Source organism: Callithrix jacchus, chromosome 19, assembly GCF_049354715.1.
Source record: "Callithrix jacchus isolate 240 chromosome 19, calJac240_pri, whole genome shotgun sequence".
Classification (NCBI taxonomy): domain Eukaryota; kingdom Metazoa; phylum Chordata; class Mammalia; order Primates; family Cebidae; genus Callithrix; species Callithrix jacchus.
The window spans coordinates 12,213,934-12,232,667 of record NC_133520.1 but is presented as its reverse complement, the minus strand read 5'-3'; the positions used below and the strand labels follow the sequence as shown (position 1 = coordinate 12,232,667).

Below are 18,734 nucleotides of genomic sequence, written 5' to 3'. Positions count from 1 at the left end.
AGCAGATCTGAACAGAGGATCAAGAACTTACTGCAGAGGTTGCCAGAGATTAGAAACTGTGGCAGCAGGTTTTAAGGCCGGTATCATTCCATCAACATTCCACGCACCGGCTTTCTCCAACACTCACTCCTACAACCACGCCGCTGCATTTTTCTGGCATATTTCTTTTACTTGCCTGACTTCCTGGCTGTCCGGTGTCACAATGAAGAGCCTCTTTAATACTGAATTGGATTTTCCGGTTCGGTGTCAGAAATGGGGGCATTCCAGGGAAGATGCTCACGGGAGTGACTCAGCCATCACTGTACCACCAGGCAGTGGCCGTAATTAATGAATGTATCAAAAGGTCTACTCAAGGAGCAAAGCAGGTAGACAATGATTTATGTTTACCTAAGAGGAAGATTATTTAGCTTTGCAAGAGCTTTCAAAATGAGGGAGCCCAGAATTATTTAGAGATGGTGTGATACCTCCCCAAACCTGAAGAGAAATTCAAGGAGTGAGCAGGTGGATCCAGAAATGAAGGGCAGTGGGAGAAGACAGAGAAAGAAGTTTTCTCTCTCGCATTTCTCCCTCCATACCTCTGATTGGAAAGCTGCTATGATTTGTGTATTTCCACGACTGCTACTGCAATGGAATTACTTGTTTGTCCCTCCAGCATAATCCTGAACATTGTCAAGTATGATTACCAGATGATATTTCATGCGAGTCTCTATCCTAACATGCAGATTTCCACTGGTTGAAAGGGGAAGCCAAAAGCAGCCCTCGAGAGCAGTGGCTCGCTTGGTTCTTAAATGCACATGTGACGAGCACATCAGGCTGCCTCCAAGACCAAAAGGTCCAATTCGCATTCACCAGGGCCAATGTCCAGCAGCCCCTTCAGCCAGGACTTCAGCTTCTTCTGGTTCATTCCATAAGCAAAAGAGCTGTCTGTTAGAGCAGATAATAAAATCCATCCTAGAAGCAAATGCCACATGCAAAGCCTCCCTCAGAGTTTTGTCCACAGGGAAAAGTGAGCCACATCTGATAGACAAGTTATCATTTTGCCTCTCCATAATTAAAACTATTGTTGCCATGGCAATCCAAAGAGTGTCGCAAATACCGGAAAGGCTCATGTCATGGCTTTTTGTTGTTGATATAGTTTGCAGTTCCGGCCAGGGCGTATTTATGGCAGGGTAGAAATGTGACTTGGGCACATGGGAAGCCATAGCGGGTGAGGTGTGAAAATTTAAAACTTCATTACGTACCCAAGAAACTGTTTGCAATTGTCCCTGAGTCCCCAGCCTGCCTTATTCCATAGATAATAAAAGCATAGGGTCTTTCTTATGCATATTTGCATCTAGTAGCTCTGCCAGCACACCCCAAAGCTTCCTGGTTTTCTTCTGTATCATCTGCTACTATCTACCCAAGAAGATCAGGTTGTTGAAACAGGTCCCTTTTCTGAGCCACCTTGTCAGGCAAGAGGAACCACAGGCAGTTCTCCCACAGGGAGACAAAGGTCTGGGGACTCAACAGGCTGCATTACTGTTGTCATACAAAACACATTGAGACAAGCAAGACAGCAGCAGTTGCCCTGAGGAGTGTCTCAATTTTATACCTTCTAAGGTTATTCTCGAGTAAGGAGAACACTCCCTTGAGGATTTTTGTTTTTTGGGGGCAGAGGGTTGCGTTTTTTTTGGGGGGTTTTTTTGTGGGGGGGAAACAGGCTCCCTCTTTTTCTGGCCTATTCAAAGTGGGTCAGCTTAGCTGGGTGGGGTGGTTCCTGCCTATAATTCTGGCACTTTGGGAGGCCAAGGCAGGATCGCCTGAGGTCAGCGGTTCGAGACCAGCCTGACCAACATGGCAAAACCCACCTCTACTTACAATACAAAAATTAGCAGGCCTGGTTATGTATTTCTGTAATCTCAGCTACTTGGGAGGCTGAGGCAGGAGACTCCATTGAACCTGGGAAGTGGAGGTTGCAGTGAGCTGAGATTAGGCCATTGCACTCCAGCCTGGGTGACAGAACTAGGATTTGTCTCCAAAAAACCCCTAAGTGGGTATGCAGATCACAGTTCACAATCTCACCAGAAGAAAACAATCTGAGCAAGCATGAGAAAAAGACCACACAAACAACTGCACAGTCCTCGGACAACCCTGAAATCCAGGCTGCAGGCAGAAAGCTAGGATGGATGGACCAGTGTTTCCCAGACTTGCCCGACCCAAAGGATTGCCTTGGGCACTTATTAGAACACAGAGGCCAGACCCCCGCCCTAGAGTTGCTGCTTCCACAGATGTGCCCGCACCTGGGAAACACCAGATCCAATGAATTTGACCAGGTGCTCTAAAGGACACACCACACTCTCGTAACTGAGTAAAACATTAAATCCTGAGCCAAAGAACCTGAGGAGACAGAGGACTTGTTCCCCGGCCTGTTCTGCAGGAACAGGTACTTGAGCTCATCCACTTTCCCTCCCAGGAAAACTGAGAACATCCGTGGAAAAAAACAAAAAAACAAAAAACACTCCTGTTAGGCTCCTATGGCTCTTACACACGAAATGTGAATCCATAGAGTTCAAAGACCAAATGGTTTTGGCAATGTTTATTTGGCAGAGGAGCGAAAGGGAAAGAGTTATGTTTAGTTTAAAATTTTTATTTTTCTTTTCTTTTTTCTTATTTTTTTTTTTGTTTTTTTGTTTGTTTGTTTGTTTGTTTGTTTGTTTGTTTTGAGACGGAGTTTCGCTCTTGTTACCCAGGCTGGAGTGCAATGACGCGATCTCGGCTCACCGCAACCTCCGCCTCCTGGGTTCAGGCAATTCTCCTGCCTCAGCCTCCTGAGTAGCTGGGATTACAGGCACGCACCACCATGCCCAGCTAATTTTTTGTATTTGTAGTAGAGATGGCGTTTCACCATATTGACCAGGATGGTCTCGATCTCTTGACCTCATGATCCACCCGCCTCGGCCTCCCAAAGTGCTGGGATTACAGGCTTGAGCTACCGCGTTATTTTTCAATAAAAAATAATACGAGAGAAACTAGACATTTAAAACTCAGGAAAATGAACTAGTTACTTTTTTTTTTTTGGTCTGAGAAGGATGCTGCAGTTGCAGCAATAGATACAAAAAAAATGTATAATGTTTCACTTAATGCTGAGGACAGTAGCTAAAGATGTTGAAAGAAGCATATAATATTTCCCCTGGGGGATCTGAAGGTAGCAGTGTAGGTGACACAAAAGCCTGGAGGATTGAGGTAGAGAAGGAAGCTTTCATCTGGTCAGATGAGTAGCTGGAGTGCAGGGTGGAATGCTGAATGCAGCACACTGTCACTAAGTGAGCTCTCCCTGCACGAAGAATAGCCCAACAGAGCCCCAATTACTGTATTTCATGGACACTGTCTCACTGGAATACAACTTGTTAGGGGATTCCTGTCTAGAGAGAAATTCTCAAAAAAACTTTTATTAAAGACTAGATGCTTAGAAACAGCAACTGCTTCTTTTTAATTCCAAAAGCAATCCGAACCATAACTCAATAGTTCTGCCGTCTGATAACTGAGTAAAATCTAATGCTGTTCCTGAAATTTTATAGACACTCTTCTCTTTCTAAGTACATGAATAGTGTATATATACTCTTCAAAGGCTCGATTTTTCTCTTTTGTAGCAAAATGGCAAGAGCCTATGGGAGTGCGGTGCCTGGGGCAATGTTCCTTTTTGCTTAGAAAAGACCTGCTAATCACCTGCGAGTTATAATAGACTACAAGGGAGGCAGCCTGAAGACGGCCCCTCACCACCCTGAAGGGCAAGGGTTAAGTAGAAACAAAGAGAGGGAGGCTTTCTTGGCCTGAGGGAGCTCTGCAAAGTGACCAGCAAGAATCTCCCCAAGGATGGATCCAAGGGGCTGAGGAGCAGCAGTTAAAGATCAGAGACAACTTGAAATGGGCCAACGTGCTGAGCTTCTGAAGTAGAAAGAAAAAAGATAATACTTCCAAAAAGCTTACACAATCTTAGGGCCAGTCATATCTTGGAAAGTGACTTGCTCTGCCTTTAGGCTGAGAGGTTGAGCTTGATGGGTATGGCATGCCATGGGCCCCTCTCTGCAGGCTGGGAAATTTCCTTCAGGAGTGTGGCACTCTTACTCCAAGGCAGGACTGGTGCCATACTGGATGCTGGCACTGAGGGATGGGGTTCCCGGATCATGAAAGACAGCACTAGCTTCACACAGGATATGAGGAAATCTGGCTATTCCTACTGGTGTACTTTAACCCAAGAGAACTTAGAGCAGACAATTCAAAGGGCATTAAAGGCTTAGAAAACTGTAGCTAAGAAGTTGTTAAGGGAAGAGAGTTTAATCCAGTTCCAATCTTTAACTGCAAAGAATTCAGGTACGTGAGGGATTTTCATGGGGTGAGTTTTAGTAATTCTTTTCTAGTTACTGAAAAGACAAGGAGGAGAAAAGGGCCCAAAATAGTCCAGTTAAAAAGAAGAAAATCTTGAACATGAAGGATTGGAACCTAATGGTGACCGTGGAATCTCTTTCTACGTATTGTTGTTAATTATAGAATAGATATGCATCAATCTTGTGCTGAGAGCTCTTCCTGCATAAAATTTGTAGAACGGCCTTGAATTGATTGGCTCTTCCCTCACCAGCGAATTTCTCCCCTGTAAAATACCTGTGGCCAAACTCCCTTTTAGCCTCCTCTTTTTCTTACCTCTTTTCCCCAGTGTCTCCTCTGAGAGGATGTCTCACTTTTTTCCGCCCCTTCTAGTCATCCCACTTTTCCATTTCAATAACAAGGTAAGGTTAAAAAACAGGAGCATGGCTCAACCCCACTTCTCAGTATTTACTATCATTAGAAATTCACAGCATCCATCTTCATTGCCTTCTTCACATCAAGACTGCCATAACCCAATGGGAACATTTCTTTTACTCCTGTCACAGACTCCATGTTTGAGGATTTTGATGACTTTCCCAAGCACATTGATGATTCTTCCGTCTACCCTTTCCTCCCCTGACCAAATCCTCCAGCTGCATGCCACTGACCATCTCCCAGGTTACTAAATCATGTGAAGGATTATGTATTTTAGGATTTAAAACAATTGTCTCCTATGGAAACAATCCAAATGTTCATCAACAAACGAATGGAAAACAAAATGTGGTATCTACACATAGCAGAATACTATTCAGCCTTGAAAAGGGTAGGATTCTGATACATGCTTCAATGAGGATGAACCTTGAAGACACTTCACTGAGTGAAATAAGTCAGACACACAAGGACAAATATTGTATGATTTTACTTATTTAAGGCACCCAGAGTAGTCACATTCATAGAGACAGAAAGAATGGTGGATGCCAGGGACAGGTGGGGAGTAGAAATAGGACTTATTGAATAGCTACAGAGTTTCAATTTGAGATGATGAAAAAGGTCTAGAGATGGATAATGCGCAACAGGAATGTACTTAATGCCACTGAACTGTATGTACACTTAGAAATGGCTAAAGTTATCAACTTTCTTACCACAATAAAAAAATACACTGGGGAAAAAAAAAACCACCAGTCTCCCAAATCTGAATGTGAATGTTCAAGTCACACCTGATTGTTTCAGAAGACACTTGTCAGGCTCTACTAACAATTAGTGGTAAGACTTTGTCACTCAAATTCATTCCTTCCTCCCTCCCTCCCTCCCTCCCTCCCTCCCTCCCTCCCTTCCTTCCCTTAAGAAATATTTATTGTACAACTACTCCGTGACAAGCACAGTAAAGATGAAACTCAATAGAATTCACAACCCATAAGAGAAAAGGGATCATCAAAAAGGAAACACATCTCCCATCAAATTTTAAACATAGGAAATTAATGCTTGGAAACATGTAACAAAGATCTGACCCAGTGGGTATGAGGAGGGGAGTTGGGAGAAGGAGTGCTTGGAAGAAATGTTTTTAAGCTGCGATCTGGAATTTGAATAAGAGTTGGGCAGAAAAACAAGGAGTACATAGAAGAACATTCCAGACAGAGGGAATGGTATTTGAAATGAGAAAGAATGCAAGGCTAGTGTATTACAGGTGATTTGGCTTTGCAGGAGTTTAGGAAAGCAGAGAAGCACGTGATCAGGCCTGAAAGGTGGGCAGAGAGTGGAGCACAGCGGGGCCTAGGAGATGGCATGAAATCTTTAAGACTTTTTGGCCTAAATGTCAAATTAGAATATCAGACCAGATCCCCCAGGTCTCTTCCTACTTTATGATGCTATTCAACTATAAAACGCTACATCAGTGATCCCTTTCTAAGCACAACTGCCATACCAGTCCTGCCATCATCCTCCCCATGTTCTCATAGAAACTGTACCTGATTTCCATCCACCAGGAAACCCCCAACACCTATACTGTATCACTCTTACCTTACCTAAGTTATTAGTCACCACCTGATTTCACTGGACATCCTTCCTCTCTGAGTCCAAGAGAGACCCCCTCGCCGCTGTCCTCACCTCCTGGACATTCTGCCAAGTTTATTAGGCAATCTGCCTTTCTGACTCATATCCCCTTCGAAGAGCCTTTCTCTGACTCACTTCTTTCTTTTCTCACACATCCTTCTATTTCTCTTTCATCTTTAATCTCCCTTCTAACCTCTTTCCTTCTGCTTCAGATATTCTCAGTCTCTTCTATATCCATATTGCTTTTTGGTTTTCAAGTGCAAAGGCAGAGGTGAACATGGCTCATTACCAATTAGTTCTATTTAACTTCTACTTTGCATTCCACCAAAAATACCAGGTGATCCATTTATTCATCCCATGAGCATTCCCCGGCTCACTTTCTTCTGAGGTTTATTTAGAAGTATTCATTCCTCAAGCTTCATCCCCTGATTCTCAGAGTGACTTTACATTCTATTTATTCTGTGAGTGTCCTCTCTGCCCTTGCCTCTGCTATCCATGGGTCTGTTTCTAGAGATGAGTTTAGTCTTCTAGTCCTTGTCAGGGTAGATGAGACTTCACTGTGTTAAGACCTGGAAACTTCAAAGAAGTATAATTCATAGTTCTTGTCCTTCCAGAAATTTTGATCTAGTTAAGGACCTGGAGAAATATAGCACTATAATACATTGCTGTTGTAGCATGAGTCTTAAATGGTACTGACATACACTTCAACATCCAGATTTCTTCTAGCTCAAGATGTCAGGAAAGTCTGCAGGAAGGAAGCAACATTGAAGTTGAGGCTTGAAAGATAAATGGGATTCCAGTTAGCTTGTCAAAGGGGTATAGAGGAGGTCCCAAAGAGAAGGAACTGCAGATGGGAAGCACCGTCTGTGGAACACACAAGTTTCCACAATGATTAAGCTCTTTAAAGTGAAGAAGAGAAACTACAAGTGGGTGATGGGATAATGCTGTGGAGAGCTTAACTGCCCAACCAGGGCAGATCTCACTAGAGATCATGGGAATTCATGTGATTTTAGTGAGGAGAGCTGGCATGTTAAGGGACGTTATTCTGGTGTGGCTGATGTGAGGCTTGGAAGTTGAGAGGCTAATGGCCAAGTTCAGTTAGGGGGCACCTGTCACTGACTGGTCCCAAGGCAACCAGGAGAAGGTACATGGATATTAAAGATGACATCCAATTTCTCCTATTTCTCTTATGAGGACCCTTGTCCCTTGTCCATCCCTGATCACTTTGGGGGAAGGTATTCCTTACCCTTATTGACTTATTATTTCATTTTTCGAATCCCATCTTCAGAGTTTTGTCTTCAGCTTAAAATACCTTCTGTGGCCTATTCTTTGTGTAAAATAAGAGAAATTCAGGAAAATAATTCTCCCTATGAAAAATGTCTTCCCTTGACCCACCCTGAGACTGGTCCTTCCTTATTCTGGAAAATGGACTGTCTTTCCAAAGTTTTCCAGCTCCCTGGCTTGCTCTTTCCCTCCTCTGGAAATTCTCCCACCCCTGCTGCCTTGGCCTTAGAGGTTTATCTGGGATGTTGCCGTCAGGAGGACCAGCCGTACCCCGCCCTCCCAGCACCCAATTGGCCCAGGTGCCCTCCTCAGGGTTCTCCTGGCACTCTCAGAACCCTTGCTTACAGCACTAAACAAACAAAGCAGAAATCCCTGTGCTCTGCAGTTGTCCCTGACTCATCTATGAGCTGTGGGAAGCAGGGATAATATTGAAACGACATACTAAACATTTAGAATAAAAAAATTATTTTTCTTTCTTTCAGGGGAGACTAAGACAGAAAATTGATAAACTACAAAAATAACACAAAATAAATATAATTTGACTTCTGTTCATAAGAGACAATACAATCCAAAATTAAAAGGTAAAAATAAGGCCAGGAGTGGTGGCTCATGCCTGTAATTCCAGCACTTTGGGAGGTCAAGACAGGGAGATCACAAGGTTAGGAGTTCAAAGGCAGCCTGGCCAACATGGTGAAAACTGGTCTATATTAAAATACAAAAATCAGCCAGGCGTGGCAGCGTGCACCTGTAATCCTAGCTACTCAGGAGGCTGAGGCAGGAGATTGCTCGAACCCAGGAGATGGAGGTTGCAGTGAGCCAAGATTGTGCCACTGTACGCCTGCCTGGGAGACAGAGTGAAACTCCGTCTTGGGGGGAAATAAAAGGTAAGAATAAAATAAGGAAACATTTTCATAACACATTTAAGAAAAAGAGGTTAATATTGTTAGCATAAAAGAATTTTCGACAGAAGGAAAATGAGAAAGATTTCAATAGAACAAAATTGGCAAGGCAGTAAATCCAGAAGACACAAAGGACCAATAAAACTATAAAAAATGCTCAGCTTCATTAATAATTTTAAGATTACAAATTGAAATAAGATACTACTTCCCAATAATAAATTGACAAAAAGCAAAGTTTGTTAGAACCACGGGTAACTAGGAATTGGATCCTCATACAAGGTTGGCAGATGTGTGTGTGTGTTTTTGTTTTTGTTTTTTCAGAGACAATGTCTCTCTTGCTGTGTCACTGAGGTTGAGGTACAGTGGTGTGATCATGGCTCACTGAAGCCTTGAATTCCTGAATTCCTGAGCTGAAGTGATCCTCCCGCTTCAGTCTCCTGAGTACCTAGGGATACAGGTGCATGCCACCAAACCTGGTTATTATTATTATTTTTTTTTTGGTAGAAAAAAGAGTCTTGCTACATTGTGCAGCTTGATATCAACTCCTGGCTTCAAGCAATTCTCCCACTTTGGCCTCCCCAAGTGCTAGGATTACAGGCATGAGCCATCATGCCCAGCCAATTTACCTAATTGTTTTAGAACCATGGATTTTTTTTTTTTTTTTTTGAGACGGAGTTTCACTCTTGTTACCCAGGCTGGAGTGCAATGGTGCGATCTTGGCTCACTGCTACCTCCGCCTCCTGGGTTCAGGCAATTCTCCTGCCTCAGCCTCCCGAGTAGCAATCTTACTCTAGATAGCTATCCTGCAGAAATAAGACCACAAGAATTAAAAAATGTCCTGCTTTCAAGTCACAGCTATTTTACTTGGCCAAAGCTTTTATCTTCTCTGTAACTCAATTCCCCCATCTTTAAAATGGGATAATGGCAACTACCTTATAGAGCTATTTCCAGGATTAAATGATTTATTATATTTAAAGCACTCAACAAGTGTGGAACATATAGAAAATATTATAGAAGTTGTTCTTATTTTCCAAATTTTCTATATTGAACATATATGCTAATTATAATAAAAAAGTATTTAAAGAAAGACAATGACTCCCAATCATTTCTGAATCAAAGATAAACCACTGGCCTAACTTAATGAGATGGAACCATTTTCCTAATATAGCCCTTCCTTCTCACAGTTTTTCATTTAGGCTTTCCAATTTTCTAGCCCCACCTCTACTCCCACCCCATGCTTGCCTGATCAATTTCAAGAACTGGCTCTCAAATGAAAAAAAAAATTGGGGGAACTGCCAATTTCTGTGGTGTAAATATCTCTCCATGGCTGTTGGAGCTACCAACATGACATGGTGAGCATGGAGCTGATGAGGAGATGCAGAGCAGTGCAGTCAGTGTTCTAGACTACTTCCATACCTCGAAAACACGGATAAGACCAAAATGTGGTGAAAAAGAATAATTGGAATGGGATTAATTTGGAGTATTTATTACTTTTGGTTTTTATATATTGATTTATTATATGTTCATATTATTCAATTTTTAAGAAAATTAAGTTATAACTGGATGACAAAATTCCTAGAAATTTAATAATTGACTCTCTTGGTAAGAACAGGTTCTGGTGCATAACTGAACTCTCTGCTTCAAGCACTCTACACTCTTATTCCTCAATTGCATTCTCTCTCCAACTCCAGCTTTGCCTCCCTCCTGGTCTGCTCCTCCTCCTTCCCTCCACTGACCCCTGGCCTATCGACTCTGCAATATCTTCTTGCAGGATGTCAGCACCCCACTGGCCCTTCCCTTACCCAATTCTATTAGCAATTTTGGAGACTACTATACATTTAACAGTTCCGTATGTGTATTTTATTATCCTTATTACTGATTATTTTGCGTATCATCTTTTCTCCCAACTCCAAATTAGATTCTATTGGTGTATTAGTCTGTTTTCACACTGCTAACAAACACATATCAGAGGCCAAGCGTAGTGGCTCACCTCTGTAATCCCAGAACTTTGGGAGGGTGGATGGATCACCGGAGGTCAGGAATTCGAGACCAGCCTGGCCAACATGGCAAAACCCCGTCTCTACTAAAACTACAAAAATTAGCCAGGCTTGGTGGCGAGTACCTACAATTCCAGCTACTTGGGAGGCTGAAGCAGGAAAATTCGTTGAACTCAGGATGTGGGGGTAGTAGTGAGCCAAGATCGCTCCACTCCACTCCAGCCTGGGAGACGAAATGAGATTGTTTCAAAATAAAAAAGAAGAAAAAAAGAAACAAACAAAAAAAAAAAAACCATACCCGAGCCTGGGTAATTTATGAAAAGAAAGGTTTAAGGGACTCACAATTGCACACGGCTGGGGTGGCCTTATAATCATGGTAGAAGGCAAAGGCACGTCTTACATGGTAGCAGAAAAGCCAGAATGAGAGCAAAGAAAAAGGGGTTTCCACTTATAAAGCCATCAGATCTCGTGAGACTTACTCACCAACATAAGAACAGTGTAGGGGAAACCACCCCTATGATAGAATTATCTCCCATGCAGTCCCTCCCACAACACATGGAAATTATGGGAGCTACGAATTCAAGAAGAGATTCGGGTGGGGACACAGCCAAACCATATCAATTGCTTTTTTAAAAAAGAGGTTGTCTACTGAGAGAAAGGGCTGGGAGAGTGCATATTTGTGACTCTTTTGGTATTTCACCTCCAGTGTCCACTTCACTTAGGTTAGAAAATCATTATTTTATGCATTGTAAGTCTTAGCACAATGAATGCCTGGTATGTAGTAAGCACTCAGTAATTACTTGTAAACTAAAGCTTTAAGATATTTTAATAGAAAAATAAAAACTCTGTTAACTAGTAATTAACTAAAAATATAGATTCCTGGTCAATGTAGGTACAATAACAGGAAAAATTAAACTGCTTTTTCTATTCTCACATTCAACACAGAGCACTTTCATGTGCAGACATGTGGGCTTGCTTTTGCTTTCCCACACAGCAGTTCTACAGTGGTCACCAACTGGGTCCTACAATTTAACTCAATTCTGACACTCCTACCTGGAAATAGCATCAGATCCCACAGGTGAAGGGCTTGGCCCCACAAAACTTCCCCCAACTTCAGACATTGACTGAAAGTCGTAGGCTACCTACAACTGCTGCTTGATTTGACTACAAATTGGAGCTTTCCGTAACCCTCTTCTCTGGTTTGATTAATTTGCTAGAGCAGCTCACAGAACTCAGAGAAACACTTGTTTTTACTGGTTTATTATATTTATAAAGGATATTATAAAGAATACAGATGAATAGCCAGCCAGATAAAGAGGTGCCGCATAGGGCAAGGTCTGTGGGAAGGGGCATAGGGCTTCCAAGCCCTTTCCAGGCACATCACCTTTCCAGAACCTCCCCATGTCTAGCAACCCAGAAGCTCCCATAGTTTATGGATTTTTTTTTTTTTAGATGAAGGTTTGCTCTGTTATCCAGGCTGGAGTGCAGTGGGATGATCTCAGCTCACTGCAACCTCTGCCTCACAGATTTAAGCAATTCTCCTGCCTTAGCCTCATGAGTAGCTGGAATTACAGGCACACGCCACCACGCCCAGCTAATTTTTGTATTTTTAGTAGAGATGGGGTTTCACCATGTTGGCCAGGCTGGTCTTGAACTCCTGACCTCGTGATCCACCCACCTCGGCCTCCCAAAGTGCTGGGATTACAGGCTTGAGCCACCATACCCAGCCCAGTTTAGGGATTTTTATAGAAGCTTAATCCTGCAGGCATGGTTGATTATTAACTCAATCTTCAGCTCCTCTCCCCTTCCTGGAGGATGAGGGGTGTGATTGAAAGTTCCAAGCATCTAATCATGGCTTGGTTTTTCTGGTGACCAGAACCCATTCAGAGCCCTCCAAAAGTCACCTTATTAGAGCAAAAGACACTTCTGTCAAACAGGAAATTCCAGGGGATAAAGAGCTCTGTGAAGGTTGGGGGTGTTGTGGGGGCGGCAGAGAACAAATATATATTTCTTATTATAAATCACAACCTCATAGCAGATGTTTTCCTTCTTGTAGCATGTGTCCAAGAAACAACAATAAAGTTGTGGTAGTTGTACTGAGGTATAATCATGAGAAAACTAGTTAGCACGTCAGTATCGTTCTTATAAAAGAAATGAAATGAATGCCCTTTATGAAGGATCTGATTCACAAGCACAGTGCCATTAAGAAGATAAAGTGGTTGATGACTATTAATGTGAAAATGACCACCATTTGAATGTTCCTGCTGCCACATTCTTAGAGAATTTGGGGATGGGTAAATGTGCGTGTGCACACACATGTGCACACACACACACAAGTATAAATATATATGGCCAGTCCATATATTTACTGTAAAACAATCTTAAATTCCAAGTAGGATTGCTATGAACAAACTTCATTAAAAATAGTATTTAGAGATCAAATTGTTTTACTCCTCCTCACTAACATTATAATTAACTTTTCTCTCATGGACTTTGAGAAAAAAAAAAAGATGATGACAAACAGCAAGAGACAGCTAATGGCCTTCATATCCCCCATTAAATTTTGGCTTATACTAAAGCACCCAAGGACAAGCATCAGCAGTAAATCAGATAACCTACATTTCAGAATCAAAATTGCCACATTGCATCCTTTCTGAAATCAGAGGAGAAATTTTAGATTGTTATTTGCTCAAACCTATTTGCATTCCCTGGGCACATACCCAGTGGCAGGACTTCACCGAGAGGCCTTCTGAAGCCATCCTGAGACATCCACCCTGCAGGTTAGCCACACTTATAAGCTCAAGAACTGTATGAGTGGGTTTTTCCCTTTTAATTGGTACTTATCGTTGCCCTCAAGAAAGAAAGATGTTTTCAAATACTCTGTGTAGCAACAAAAAAGAAAAAAAAACTAAAATTTTTTGTTCCACTTAGCCAGCCATAAGCTTTCCATTAATTCTCAGTCATAAATAAATAGAATTGACAGACACATTAAAGATGGAAACAATAAAAATAGTCAGGAAGTACAGAAAAAAAAGATTGCCATGATATTCTGTCTCGTTTTGCCAAAAAGGTATTAAAGTGCCAATGATATAAAAATAGGCTTGAACAATTTTTTCTAAAGGACAGAGCGGGGGTGGGGTAGCTACTCCCAGAATATATAAGACGGGTGTCCTAAAGGTTTCATTGATTAGTTGATAAGTTTGCCGGTGAATGATTAGTCAATTAGTCAGAAAGGTTTGAATTAGTTACTAGAGCTCTGCCTCCCATGAATAAATGTGAGGAGTATTCTCTCTCCCACCCTCTGTGACAGATGATATCTGTTTTCTCCTGTGAGTTTGAATTTAAGAGCCACTGAAGCTCAGCAACAGTATATTCTGGCTCAAATGAGCTGAAAATTGCATTCAATTTGAATTTCAAAAATGGAGGGGAGGAAGGGGGAAAAAAAACCTCAGCACCCATCAAGTCTCTACACTCTTCAACTACTTCCTGCTGCTGAGCTGCATTCCGCCAGGCTGGGGACCTGAAACCCAGGATGTGTTGCAGGGGAAAGAGCATCGCTGGATTCTTGCCCAGTCTGAGTTTAAAAATAAACTTTTTATACTCAGGATCAAAGCAAACCTCACTCTTACACACATGCATAATGCAGAATGTGACCCGCCAAAGAAATAGATTTACCTTTTCCAAACTGAAATTGGCCTGCTTTATTATTTTATTTTCTTTACATACTCTAGGAGGTGATAAAGGTAAAGGTGTTTTTCTTGAGAAACTCTGGAAAAGCAAATTCCTTTCTAAATAATTCTTTTCAGCTCACTTAAGACCCTCCTTCCTTGTGGCTGGATGTCCCACCTTCACCTGCCTCAGGTTACAAAGCAGATGTGTTCTTGAAAAGTTGAGCATATGGCTATTGATTTTTCAAATCAAATCATACTTTAAATGCTCTAAGAGAGTTGGTTATTTAAAAGAATCTTGTGATAAATTATATTTTAAAGCCAAGCTATTTTTAGTGTACAAATCATTGTCCCTTCCTGCAATGGCATAGTAAGCACAAATTTGAAGCATATCCGAGTTTTCTGAAAGCAGGGCACACCTGTAGTCCATAAGAAGTAGATGTAAGTATCACCAATATTTAAAATTAAACTAATGTTACGCAAAACAACAGATGATATCCCAAAATCATGTAACTGAACGATCTGGGGCCAGAACTCCACTTCATGATAGTTCGAGCTGAAGGAGCAGAGAGAATGCCAAATTCATTCCAACGGACATCAAACATGAAAACATATTCTCCTGCTGACTAAATTATTCTAAATTTGCAAATTAAGCAACCTGGGTGCCATGAAAAAGGTAATTCAACTTCCAAAGTGCCATTTTCCTCACTGAAGCAGGAATCTGCTGAACGCTGGTCAAAAATAGGCCTCATTCCAGAGGGTTCAGTAGCCAGCACCATTGAAAGGCATCATCTGCAGTGAGTGCACATGGATTCCTGCACACCTGCTCTGTGCTGGCCTCTGCTGCAGAAACTCAGAGCAACTAATAAACCAGAGATCCTGCCTTAGAGGAGGCCGTGGCTCTTCTTCCTTCCTGAGTTGCAAAACGGCGAGAGAGTATGGTGAATGCCCACCCGCCACCAAAAGAACCCTTCCATGCTGTGATCCTTGTACGACAGTCATGACAACTACAACAGGGTTCCTGGATCCAAGTGAAGCACCTGGGTCTCGGAGATTACTTGACTAACTGATGGTAACCTGGGAATGTTAGTAGTATATAGCTGCCCTTCAAAAACAGAGTGAAGTAGACAGATACCCCTGGAAAAATGAATGGGTATTCAATTGGAATCTAATGGATACCAAAACCTTTCAGTAAGCTCACAGAAGGTGGAATCAGAAAGAGAAGGATCCTATCTTAAACACAGGACAGGACATAAAGAAGAGTAACGTTTTACTTCCTAGGCATCAGTGAAAGACAAGAATTAAGAAATAGTCTGACTTTGACAACCGCAGCTTACTGGTCAATATAGTGAATCAATAGAAACAAGGGCAAAACCTTTCCAAAGCACCCACATGATCACTGCAACACACTCAGTTAAGTCCAATCTCCCAGAATATCCTACTCACACACACAAAATAACACTTTAAAAGCATTAAAAACGCTGTTTTTACATTTTAAAAGGCAGAATGCGGAAAACATTTTTCCTTACTATGAAATACTTGCCAGCCCCACAATAGTAGTCAAAGAGGTCAAGGGGCCACTTAACCCTCTAATGTATATCACGTGGCATCACGTTATGTAGATTTTAAAAGAACATTAATATCTCCTAATCTTGTAGGGAGCAGCTTACCTTTCAAACTGCGACAATGTTAGCGTAGGATTTTTTCCTTACATCTTCATAATTTAATATTGTTTCATTGATGAACCAGTAAATTGTCAGCTCTATTCATTTATGTGACGTGAGCAAGGATCCAACCCAAAAAAGGAAAAAAAAAAAAAAAAGTAAGGTCAATTTTCTTGGCCGCTGCATTTAATAAAATCTCCCAGGCAATAGAGTTAAGCACACATTAATAGCTATGACTTAGTATGCTCTGCCTTTAGCAAGTCTTTGATTTTCCTATACATATACTCCGGGCTGCATTCACACTCCAACGAAGGTACAGTCCTCATTTCTTATTTTAAGATTTCTTCCTTCTCAGCTTTATCAGATTTATTAATCTCCTGCTACTCTCTTATTTATAGCAAATGCTCTGGTTAGGGTTTCAAAACATTTTCCATTATAACACCCATATATAACTTACAGAAAAAGAATTCTTCCAAGACCAAGGGACATTCTACTGATTTCGTATTAGCCTCAAAATAGATGCATTTCTCCAAATATGAAGGCTGTGTGTCCTATTTCTCTGATATTCAGGAAAAAACACAGAGGGCAGGTAGAGAAGCCCAACTTTTCTAAGTGGAAAAACTTAAAGCTTCTATTTTAAGACAACTCCACAGTGGGTTTTCACTAAATATACACTAATGATGTTTTAGGTAGATGTCTCTTAAATGAAGCTACTGGGTTGAACCTCATGAAGTTGCTTTTACTCTAATTGACCTACAAAAATGGCAATTCCATATGATTTACCTTAATACTTCTCATATCTTTACTCATATATAAAAATATTGTTCAGAGCAACAAAGCAATCCCCTAGATATCCGGGGAAATTCTGTCCTCAACTTGCAGCTCAGCGGGTGAGAAGGGAGAAGGTTATGACCAACAGGAGGCTGGAATGCCCTTGACAATTTGTCTGGTGCACGCTCTGGTAGAATTTATTAAGTAAAAGATGTGGAGAAAATAATTATTCAGGTGGCACCGGGCCACTTTGCCTCACATCCCTTTAGGCATAAATGTGGTAACTGTAGACTTTGGGGAGTGAACACTTCAAAGAGATGCCTGTTTTTCATTAGAAGACCCTCATTGGGACCTCTAAATCTACCCACCAAAGACACCCTTCAGACTCATAGCTTTCCCGCTCTCTTTCAAGAATGAAGTTAAAAGTAAAATGCTTGACAAATAAACTAGATTGAGGTTTCAATCCCAACTTGCCCCTGCACCCAGCAACTGGAATCGTACGTTGGTAGTTTGCTATAATGCTAAAGAGAAACCGAATACTAGAAAACAAAGGGATCATTTTAAAAATAATTTCTTGCATAAAGTGAGCTGTAGATCAACTAAGACAAGAGACTAAGGAGGTTTTTGGTGCAGGTGGGAATTTGACAGGGTCCAGGATCAAGAAAGGAGGGTGCTTTACAGAAAGAAATAGAATGGTGCTTAGAGCATACTCATGAGAGAGACTGAAGGTAAGACGACTCGAATGTGAGAATCCAACCCTATTTATTTTCTAGGATTGTGAACCTAAGAGACTGTCAAAAAGCTGTAGTTTATGTAAGTATAAAGAAACACTATGAAAGAACCCACCCAAAAGACACTAGAGGGTAAGATGCCTAAGAAGACCTAACTTAGATTGTTACTTTTTTCAAAAAGAAAGCACAGGACTCAGGAGGTATAAAAACAGGACTTGAATCAAGAAAACTCCTTCAGGTGCTGATTTCAACAGTTATGTGGCTGCTTTCTGTGTAATATTGCTAATGCTCACAGACACTGTGGCCATAGATTTCAAGTTAACATTTAAACTCTCCAACTCGTCATACTCCATCTCTGAAATCGCTGAAAATTTGAAATAATGTTAATATTATAACAATAATTTTAGGAACCAGTCTGCTTTTGATCCCACACAAACAGCTATCTCTAACCAGAGGCATTCAACACAGGAGGTTCAGAGTTTGTAGGCAAGAAAAGATGGTGGGGCATTGGAAGGATGTGTGGAATCAGTCCCTGTTACCTCTATCATTTCCTCTTATTACAAAATGCAGTATACATTTCCCTAGACAAATCTTGTTTTAAATGGTGACAACCAATCCAGGTGAAAGATTTCTTATTCAATACTATTGGTAATTTACTAAGAATAGGGAGGAAAAATGGTTGTAAACGGCCTTTAGAAGTGCAGTAATAATATGATAGAGAAGCTTTTTGTGGGTAACCCAGGAAATGCACTATAAATATTTCTGCAAATATTCTAAATTCCAAACAACCAGTTTTATTTTATTCTCAGTTTTAGATTCAGGGGTGCATGTGCAGGTTTCTTACACGAGTGTGTTGCGTGATGCTGAGATTTGGGTTTCTACCTATCCAGTCACCCAAACAGTGAACGCAGTACCTGACAGGAAGTTTTTCAGCCCTTGATCTTGTTTCTCCCTCCCCTCTTTTGGAGTACTAGTGTCTATTGCTCTCCTCTTTGTCTGTGTCTATGCAATGTTTAGCTCTCACCTATAAATAAGAACATGTAATATTTGGTTTTGTGTTTCTGTGTCAATTCACTTATGATAATGGCCTCCAGCTGCATCCACATTGCTGCAAAGGACATGGTTTCGTTCTTTTTATGGCTGCATAGTATTCCACACTCTATATGTACCACATTTCTTTATCCAATTCACAACTGATGTGCAGCTAGGTTGATTCCATGTCTTTGCTATTGTGAATAGTGCTGTGGTATACATTTGAGGACAGGTATCTTTTTGGTAGAATAATTTCTTTTCCTTTGGGTATATATCCAGTAATGGGATTGCTAGGTTG

General features: G+C 41.3%; 1 protein-coding gene across 23 annotated transcripts in view; it reads right to left on the bottom strand.

Moving 5' to 3' along the window:
- Positions 1-18,734, bottom strand: part of ESRRG (estrogen related receptor gamma) — a 656,445-nt gene that overhangs the window by 442,254 nt on the left and 195,457 nt on the right. For 17 of the 23 annotated variants that reach the window (XM_035280541.3, XM_078356579.1, XM_054248101.2 and 14 more), the window contains one exon: positions 15,909-16,000. The exons of the other annotated variants lie outside the window; for them this stretch is intronic. The gene's annotated coding sequence lies outside the window, so the exon portion shown is untranslated. The remainder of the gene's footprint in view (positions 1-15,908; positions 16,001-18,734) is intronic. 23 annotated transcript variants of the gene reach the window in all.